This window comes from Lytechinus variegatus, chromosome 7 (assembly GCF_018143015.1).
Source record: "Lytechinus variegatus isolate NC3 chromosome 7, Lvar_3.0, whole genome shotgun sequence".
Taxonomy (NCBI): Eukaryota; Metazoa; Echinodermata; class Echinoidea; order Temnopleuroida; family Toxopneustidae; genus Lytechinus; species Lytechinus variegatus.
The window spans coordinates 10,645,304-10,655,031 of record NC_054746.1 but is presented as its reverse complement, the minus strand read 5'-3'; positions in this window follow the sequence as shown (position 1 = coordinate 10,655,031).

Sequence of the window (9,728 nt, the reverse complement as noted above, 5' to 3'; positions counted from 1 at the left end):
GCAGGTCCTAATCATCAAATTCGTAAAAATTGAAATATTGTATAATTCAAACAATAAAAAACAAAAAAAAATAGTGAGTGACATCATCGACTCTCTCATTTGGATGTAACTGGCTCGTTCATATAACTATTTTGTTAAAAATAAGCGAAACTTCGAAATGTCATAACTTTCTTATTTTACATCCGATTTTGATGAAATTTTCAGCATTGTGCTTGTCTGATTTTTCTCTATTGATTCAAATCAACATTTTTCTGAGGTGGACTTGACCTTCAAGTTTAAAATTAGATGCTGTTCAATATATGAACCTTGCAGTACATGTAGTTGTTAAACAGTTTAAACAGCCATGCTTAATTGATTGAGAATTGAATATTGAAAAAAAATAAATTATTAAAAGTTTGAAACACTTGTTTAAACTGTTTAAAAATCTACTGTAAGGATTATATAGTAATATATTAAACACCATTGTATACAAAGAATATCATTTTTACTGTGTAAGGCCTCTTTCTCTCCCACACAGACTTCTTAGGAAACATGTTCTAGTAGGATCCATGGTTTGATATATTATATATTTGCATGGAAGATACGATATGATATGATCATGGTTCCAGCAGAAGCCATCCACAATAGGATGCTATCCCAGCCAATCCAGGGGTCCGTAACACAAATCTTAGCAATCATCTTGGAACATTTTTCTACGATTGATTTCAGCGACTAAACTGTACAATCAATCGTGAAAATCAAGCGTACGATTAATCGCTAACCGTTGTGTGACAGAGCCTATAGGACAATTTACCTCTCAGCAGGAGTTTAGCACAGCCCTGTACACCATAGCCATGTTCTTGTACGACCCCTTTCTCCAGATCAAAACTGACAGATCTCATGATTATGTTAAACCAAGAAAAAATACATAAAACCATGAATTTGTTTTGTGTTTCTAGGTTGAAATCATTTCCCAATTCACTGGGGTTTTATGACAAAGAAAACGAGTAATGCAATGACATTAAGGCAGTGTTTCTAGTGAGTTTTAGGTGTGACGCCATGCAGATTAGGTTTCGAGTCCTGACACAATTCTGTGATGAAGCATTGTAGCTAACCTCATTTTGCTAGCTGTTTCATCTTTGTTATTGATATTGACTCTGAATGTATGTAAAATCTCTTCTTTCTGTAGATAACACAATATGAATAAAGTAATATGGTTCTTTTGATTGTAATTATTTCAAGGGGAGGGCAAACTTATTGTTCTTATATATCTTTAGGCATGGTGATATTTGATTTGATACAATTTTTTTCACAATGTAGTAGTAGTAATAATAATGATATCAAAAGCTGGATTAATATATTTTACATCTGCTATTCTTCAAAATCATCATTTGATAGATTGTATGTACATGTAGATTCTGTGTTTTTAATAGTGCTATGAAGATCAACAGTTTGGCCTGGTATTAAACTCTACTGCATTGGAATAATATTCCTGAGAAAGATAGGGCCCCATCTCACAAAGAGTTATGATTGATGCAATCAATCATAATTCTATGGAAATTCATCAGTGTCGTAATTTTTTTCTACCGAAACTTTGCAAAATGTCCTTTCTATTAAACAAAGTGGAAAACTCCAAATTATCAAGAAAACAATGACTTTATGAATATACATCATATTTTGAACACACATTCATTTTAGATGCTGATGTTGCTGGCTTTCCATAGTTGTGATTGATTGGATCAATCATAACTCTTTGTAAGACAGGGCCCTGACATAGATTTATAATTCAACCTTATGCCACAGTCACACCTGCAAATTCAACCCTCAATCCATATGTTAAAGGGGAAGTTCTCCCTTACAAAAAGTTAATTGTACAAATAGCAGAAGAAAACAAAAGATATTGCTGAAGGTTTGAGGAAAATCCATCAAAGAATAAAAAAAAAAGTTATTAGAATTTTTATTATTTGATTTGTGATGTCATATGCGAGCAGGTTTACTATAAAAATATCGTATTGTAAAAAAATCAATGAAATATCATTTTGTCTGATAATTGAAAATGGTTTTCACTGTAGGCCTACCTTCAGTGTATCATTACACAAATAATTTCCACCCTGTTTCTAAAAAGAAATCACAAATGAGCAATCACAAAACAAAAACTGGAAATTTATGCATCCTATATTACATAAGATGTGGGGCAGCTGCTTGTTTATGACGTCACAAATCCCAAATTTTGAATTCAAAGAACATTCTTAATCTTCAATGGATTTTTCTCAAACGTTCAACAATATTCTATAATTATTTTTTCTGCTACTTTTGTTAGAACAAACTTCTCTTCAGGGTGAACCTCCCCTTTAAATGACAGGTAATAATGTAATAGCTTTGGTGGGTCGGGAGTCGGCTCTGCGGCCAGTGTGACTGTAGCACTATACTGCTGTTTCCCTTTCCTGCTCTGACACAATTACCAACTGAGAAGTTCAATTGGTTCAGCCTCATTGTTTTGCCTCCCTCAGTCCGGTCCAACAAGACCAGTGGTGGTGGGGGAGCATGGTGGCTCCCCCCCCCCCCCCCCCGTCACCACCCCAGAAAATTTGAATAATGAAACAAAAAAATTGTACACATTTTAATATATTTTTAACACATTGTACACATTTCTTGTCCACCCTTACCCCCAACATTTTCCTTTGCACCTCTTTATAAGTAAAAAAAAACCCCTGGGTGCCCCCACTAAGCAAGACCTGGTATAAATTTCCATGTTACAATCGCAGAGCGGATACATTGGAGTTGAAGGGGGAGATTTGGAGGCACTCTTTGCTCCATACTGTGATAAATTTGATTAGGAATGGGAGGGATGTGCGTGTTGGTATGTTGACTGTGTTGTATTCTTTATTGAATGTCTTGGATGTAAATATTTTTCTTGTTGTTCTTGTTTTGTAGCTTCAATAATGTTAATCATTTTAGGACTTTGTGAGCTGGAGTCTGCTGGACCCCCCGGGGGAGGGGGGGAGTCAAATATATTGCTGTACACACGTGTGACCAAGAAATTTCCCCCAAACACCCCCAAAACGAGATTTTCTCTGTGTGCAAAATACCCCCCTAAACAAGTTGTTCACGGGCTTTATTTACACATTTTTGCCCCTAAACAAGTTTGGCTAGTCTTTTAAAAAAAAAAGCTTTGGGGTAAAAAACATACCCTAAATACGTTTGACCCTGCGATTGGCCATTGACCAGTCTTTCAAAACCACCCTTTTTCTTGAAAATCTGTGTTTTTGATACCCTTAACCATGCGCGGACCGCGTCCAAAACTAAAAAAAAAACACCCCTTTAAACACGTTTTTTGGTCACGCGTGTGTACAGCAATATATTTTACTGGCCTCCCGGGGCTGGACCCTTGTAAACACTTTCCTATGTTTTTCGACCATCATGAAGAGCAGACATAAACAAGATACACCAGAGCATACCAATTCAAGCAATATTAATATATTTCATATGTTACATAAGTAGCAAAAGAAGTTGACAGTCATTTTTTTAGAAGTATGAACTACATGGGATTTTATCTAACCACATAGACCTGCTAAACACCCTGAGGGTGGACTTCTGAAAAGATCTGCGGAACAAGGATTTTTGAATGGCCTGCCTGACATAGCAACAGTGTTAAAATACCTTAGAAGCATGTCATGTGTGTACTTGAATAAAATATAATTTAATTCTAAATAGGTTCATTATTGCGGATTGAAATAATCGCTAGAGGGTATTCATTTGTCTCGCAATCTACTATGGTCAACAAGGAAATTCGTGATCACTCTCGCAAAAAGTGTTCACTGGCTTTTTAGGAAATTCGTGATCACTCTCGCAAAAAGTGTTCACTAGCTTACAAGTTCACGAGCTTTCGAGTGCCGCTGCAACTCTTTATCAAGTGACACGGATTGTCCGATATCGTACTGTATTTATACTAACCTCCAAGACCGTACGCACAAACGCGAGAACAATAGGTGGGCACTGATCCGTTGTGTGATTGGTCAGGAGTTATGCAAATAAGCCGGGGGTATATGCAAATACGGGATCGACATCCCCGATTTCTGGATGCGAACCATCCGACAGCACAATACCCCCTTACCTGGCAGTGCACGCCGACCCGATCGTTCCCGGCCCCGATCGAGGGACCGCTCAGCCAGTCAACCCCCGCCCACGGGAAACTAGCGAGCCCGCCAATTTTGGTCTCATTTGCATATTGCCGACCCACGGCGTATTTGCATATACCCCCGGCTTATTTGCATAACTCCTGACCAATCACACAACGGATCAGTGCCCACCTATTGTTCTCGCGTTTGTGCGTACGGTCTTGGAGGTTAGTATAAATACAGTACGATATCGGACAATCCGTGTCACTTGATAAAGAGTTGCAGCGGCACTCGAAAGCTTGTGAACTTGTAAGCTAGTGAACACTTTTTGCGAGAGTGATCACGAATTTCCTAGAAAGCCAGTGAACACTTTTTGCGAGAGTGATCACGAATTTCCTTGTTGACCATAGTAGATTGCGAGACAAATGAATACCCTCTAGCGATTATAATTTAATTATCAACACAAATCTTGTACTTAAATTGTCAGTGATTGAAATTGATTGTCTGATATTTCAACGAATCCCCCTAATTACCAGTGTGTTGGCTCAGTTGGTAGAGCCTCCGTCTCATAACCAGGAGTTCAAACTATGGCCAAGTTAGACCAAATGATGTTAAAAGATGGGAGTTGCTGCTCCCCTGATCGGCTTTCAACGATTGAAGGGATAGAGCAAAGTTGATCTGGCACTGCACAGTGGCTCTCGGGCCCATGAACTATTGGGCAAAATGAATTTTTGGTGTATTTCTGTTTCAGAATTTCATTTTGAACAACAAAATATGGATTTTCATTTTTCATTTTCATATATTTGCAAAAAAATATATATGCAAATATGTGAGTTGATTACACGTTTTTTCTTCAAAGTATGACTTACAGCGATGCATCCCCAATCGAAGGACAGGGAAAGTATAACACAGGATTATTCTCGCATGTAATGGAGATAATCCTCTGTACCTCACAGAATCAGTAAAACAGATGATTTACTTGGGATATGTTTCCTGTAGAAGATGGAGAGACTGTCACTCCCAAGGCAACCCAGGCTATGTATTTACATAATTTTCAAGATTCCATTAATTTTCAGATGTCAGTCGCTTCTTGATTGTATAGTTTGTGTGATTGTAAAGTGTAGTTTTAGTGTTAGGAGAGCGTGGATTTAGTCCCACAAATGGTTGCTTTTTATATGTTGTCTTTTCTGCAACCGATGCAGGACCATCATATTTATTGTGGATTAAGTTTATATACACTGAGCTAGATACTGGCTAGTTGTCTAGAAAAGCACTCCAATCACATAATTATAGTGCACAGCAAAAAATATCTGTTATCAAGTTGGTTGTTTTCTGTTCTTGCCAGCCAAACGGAACTTGAAATCAGGTTTTATATGTTTATCTTCTAGTCGTAGCCACCAAGTGATATAAACAGTTTATTCTGCATTGGTATACATTGGAAGAATAAGGTCCAGGGTTCCAATCTGACCATAGCATTCGCGTCCTTTGGCAAGCATTTATCTACATCTGTCAATCTCCACCCAAGTGTAGTAAGTAGGGATGTTATCATTATGAAAATTCTCTGTCGATATATCGCTAGAAATATCTTACTAATATTGAAACTATCGACCAAAGAACTACGCATTTTTAATGCATTATTCAAAATTTGTATCTGCCACTACCAAGAATGCTTTAAAATCTGTATTCATCAGATGTGAATGATTGATTACATAACATCTTTTAATATACATATTTAGCATAAATGCATCCTCACCTTTCACGTTAAAAGCATTATTTAGGGTTGGATAAAGTTTTATCGATAATTTTGGGGCTTCTTGGACATCGTTCTGAGCAGTCAACGTCTTTTGTCTATTCACCATTTTGATATCGTGCTGTACATCTTCGAATGTAGAGGGCAGCAACACACGTCCGTGTGCTGCCTTCTATGTTGGTACTTCGCTAGAATTGAGCTTGCGCTTGTGAATGTTTTCGATTTTCGATCGAATGGAGTCGAGTGCAGTCACGATGTTTGGATTGTCAGGATTATAGTGAAGTGAGAAAGGAATCCCTGAATGCCCAAACACCCGATCAGGTTAGCAGAGTTTAACATTAAGTGCTATAAGAGCCCTTACAAATATGATATTAAAATGCTATTCCAGATGCATTTGAATGGAATATAGAATATTCAAACAAAAATTGTAATTGAACCAATCATCTGAACCCAGCGAAATACATAAATGGTGGCATTTATATATTTTCCCCCACAAGTTTTGTGTGTAATAAACTAATATGTGGTGGTTGAAGTGGAAAAATCTAGTTATAGAAGAATCCTGTCTTTGTATCTCATTTGAATGCATGGAGTGCTCACCAGAATGCCTAAAACCCACCCCATCTTTTTGATACCATTCACGGATGAATCATGTCGTAAGATGCATATGTGGTGAATTATTTGAGCTCCACAGAATTCTTTTCCTTTTCTTTGTGGAAATCCACCGACAATGAAGAAGAAGAAAAGAGACAAAGCCCTTCTCTGTGGGCGCTGCCATTCCCTGAATTAGATTTCCGCGTCAGCAACCAGAGAACCCAGCGCTGCATTTTTCCCTCCTCCTAGCTCTGCCATCCATCTTTTTGCCCTTAAAGGGAAAGTTCACCCTGACATGAAAATTTATTGTAAAAATACCAGCAAAAATAATAAGAGATAATGGTGAAGTTTTGAGGAAATTCTGTCAAAGATTGAGAAAATTATTAGAATTTTAAATTTTTGATTTGTGACGTCACTGACATACGAGCAGCGCTGCCTCTATGTTGCATAGTATAAAATGCATAAATTTTTAATGGTTCATGGTAACTGAAAAATTGTTGTTTCTTTTAGGAGCGGATTTGAAATGATATGTCGATATTTCCCGAAGATACCATAAAAAAAAGTCAATTTTTTTAGAAAACGATATTGAATTGAATTCTTTTAGATTTATGAAGAAGCTACTCTCACATATGACATCAATTAAAAAAAATTCTAATGATTTATGAAATCTTTTATGGATTTTCTACAAACCTTCATCAATATCTTTTTATCATTTTTTCTGCTACGTTTGAAATAAACTTTTTGTCAGGGTGAACTTCCCCTTTAACTCTGTGTTCACTTCCCTGTGAATGCGCCCTGCAGATATGGCGCAGCTTGAAAGGGAATGAGTCGCGCATTCAAAATAAAGAATTAGAGAATGGTATAATCTGATTTGGATGGCTCTTGTCACGCAGTCTCTGTCCAAATACCACATACATGAGTTTGTTTCCGAAAGGGGCTTTTTTTTCTCCCTAGATGTGTGGCTGATGACAACAACTTCGTATTATCTCTTTAGCCACCATCTACCCATAAAATCTAAGGTTCTCTTTCTCTTATTTACATGTTACGTGACCGTGAACTTCACAAAATCCCTTGAACCGGCGATAATATTCGGTATAATGACAAATGCTCTGCATCTTCCAAACTCCAAACATTCAGAATTTGACAAGATATGCATTGCCAAGAGAATCCTAAAAGCTATCCAATGAAGGCTGAAGTTTTTTTAAAACTACATGGTTGAATTTAATTGTTGCATTAAGGGGCATGTTCAAGCAATTTCTTAAGTGAGATTCAGAAGTTTATGTGAATTAAAAATAAAAATCATTAGATTATATAGTTTGGATTATTTTTCAATGGCATGTTTCTAGGGTGGTGTTTCATTGAAAGACTTGTCGAAAGATGTATCCACCAAAGCATGTTTTGTCCAGTTGCCATAGTAATAGTAAAACTCCTGTGCTTCTCAGCCAATCAAAACAGAGAGAAATTGTCAGATCTGACAACTTTTCAGTCAAAAGATGTTTAAAAAATTCCGCAAGATATTCTCTTTCGTTTTATCCCACAATGAATTCAAGCTTTGAAATTACGTTTACCAAAGCTGATACGGACTTCGATTCCCCAACCCCCAAGGAACATTGAAGATATTAATCTTTCTCAATGAATAGATCTTGAAGGGGTTCTCTGGGCTGAAGTGAAAATAGTTATATACATGTAAATAGAATAACATTCAATGAGCAAAATGCTGAAAATATCAAAACCTGATAACAGATATAAAGAAAGTTATTGAAAGTAATTTAAAGCCAGGGTAACAATAATAGCAGGGCCTGCTGGGAGAACAGTTTTCGGAACTGAAGTGGCTACCCTGGGTAATTATGCCATTATTATTATTATCAATTTTAATATTCAACAACATTTTGTGATGACAGTAGCACGTTGTCATGAATATTCTTAAGGTGGGCTTATGACGTCACATCCCCACTTTCTTTTTCCTTATGTTATTACATGAAGTCGTAATTATTTCATTTTTAATACATTTTTGAAGGATATGTCTTCCTTATAAGTTGCGGCATTGAATGTCTAATGCATTTCTTGAAGGAAAAAAATTAAAACATAATTTTGTGTAATGAAATACAAAAGAACAAGTGGGAATATGACATCATAGTTTGCTCAATGAATATTCATAAAACATGTCTAGAATTGTCCCACTGTTAAGTTTATTGTTAAAATAGCATAACTTATTCCTTGTCTGTTTTTTATCATATACTCACTGTTTTGTTTGTCTAATTTTTTTTTATCTGTTCAAATCATTATTTTTAGCCTGGAGTAGCACTCTGAAGAAACCTGTAAGAGTATATATAGGTACAATATGTTTACATGTAGCTTTATTTATCTAAGCTGGAAAACAATTCCATGTTGAGATGTTTCATAATTATGGCTAGGTAAGAACTGTGAATGTGAAATTGAAATTGAATATCATTGTTATGATGATGTTCGATTCAAAACACTAATTTCCATGGAAAGCCTTTGTGCCTTTCCTAAAAAAAAGAGAGGTAATCTTGTTGACTTTTCTAGGCAGGGGTGTCGTGTACTTCCCAGAGGTAGGGTGCATATTAAGAAACTTCTCTAGGAGATGATTTTGACCCCAATATGACCTTAAAAATACAATGCAGTGACAGGTGTCTTGAGAATTGTCATTTTTGCGAAATGCAGGAAATATATTTTTATTTACGTCTTCTTATTTCATTAAGGTACATTCCCATTTAGATTTTTTTTTTTATCATTATGAGTTTTGTGTTGTTTCTTAAAATATGATGGTATGGCATTAGGAGACTTCCTGATGGTGGCATGCAGTGGCATCCTATATGCTGCAAGCAAAACACATAAAATTGTATATTTCATTTAATTCAAATGTATTGATGGTGACATACAAGTTAAAAAAAAATCATATAAGCCCATTATTTACAGATATGTGGAGTTAGGATAGTGTAGGATTGTAGCATCTCCCCCCATTTTTTTCACTGGTTATGGGAGGGTATCTCAATTTCAAGGATTTAATATAATTCAGATAGGCTGTTAATAGTGACCAGCAAATATAAGATTTACATGTAAATTAAATTAAATTTAGATTTACACCTTGCTGATATGACTTCCAAGCTAATTAGAATTGGATTGCAGTCTATAGAGATTTTAGAAGTCAATATCCTTATGATTAAAAATAAATCCTTGAAAATTAGAGAGTACTTACTCCGAGATATAGAAACAAGATTAAGAGTAACTTAAGTAAGTAACTTACACATAATTTGTTATGATTATTG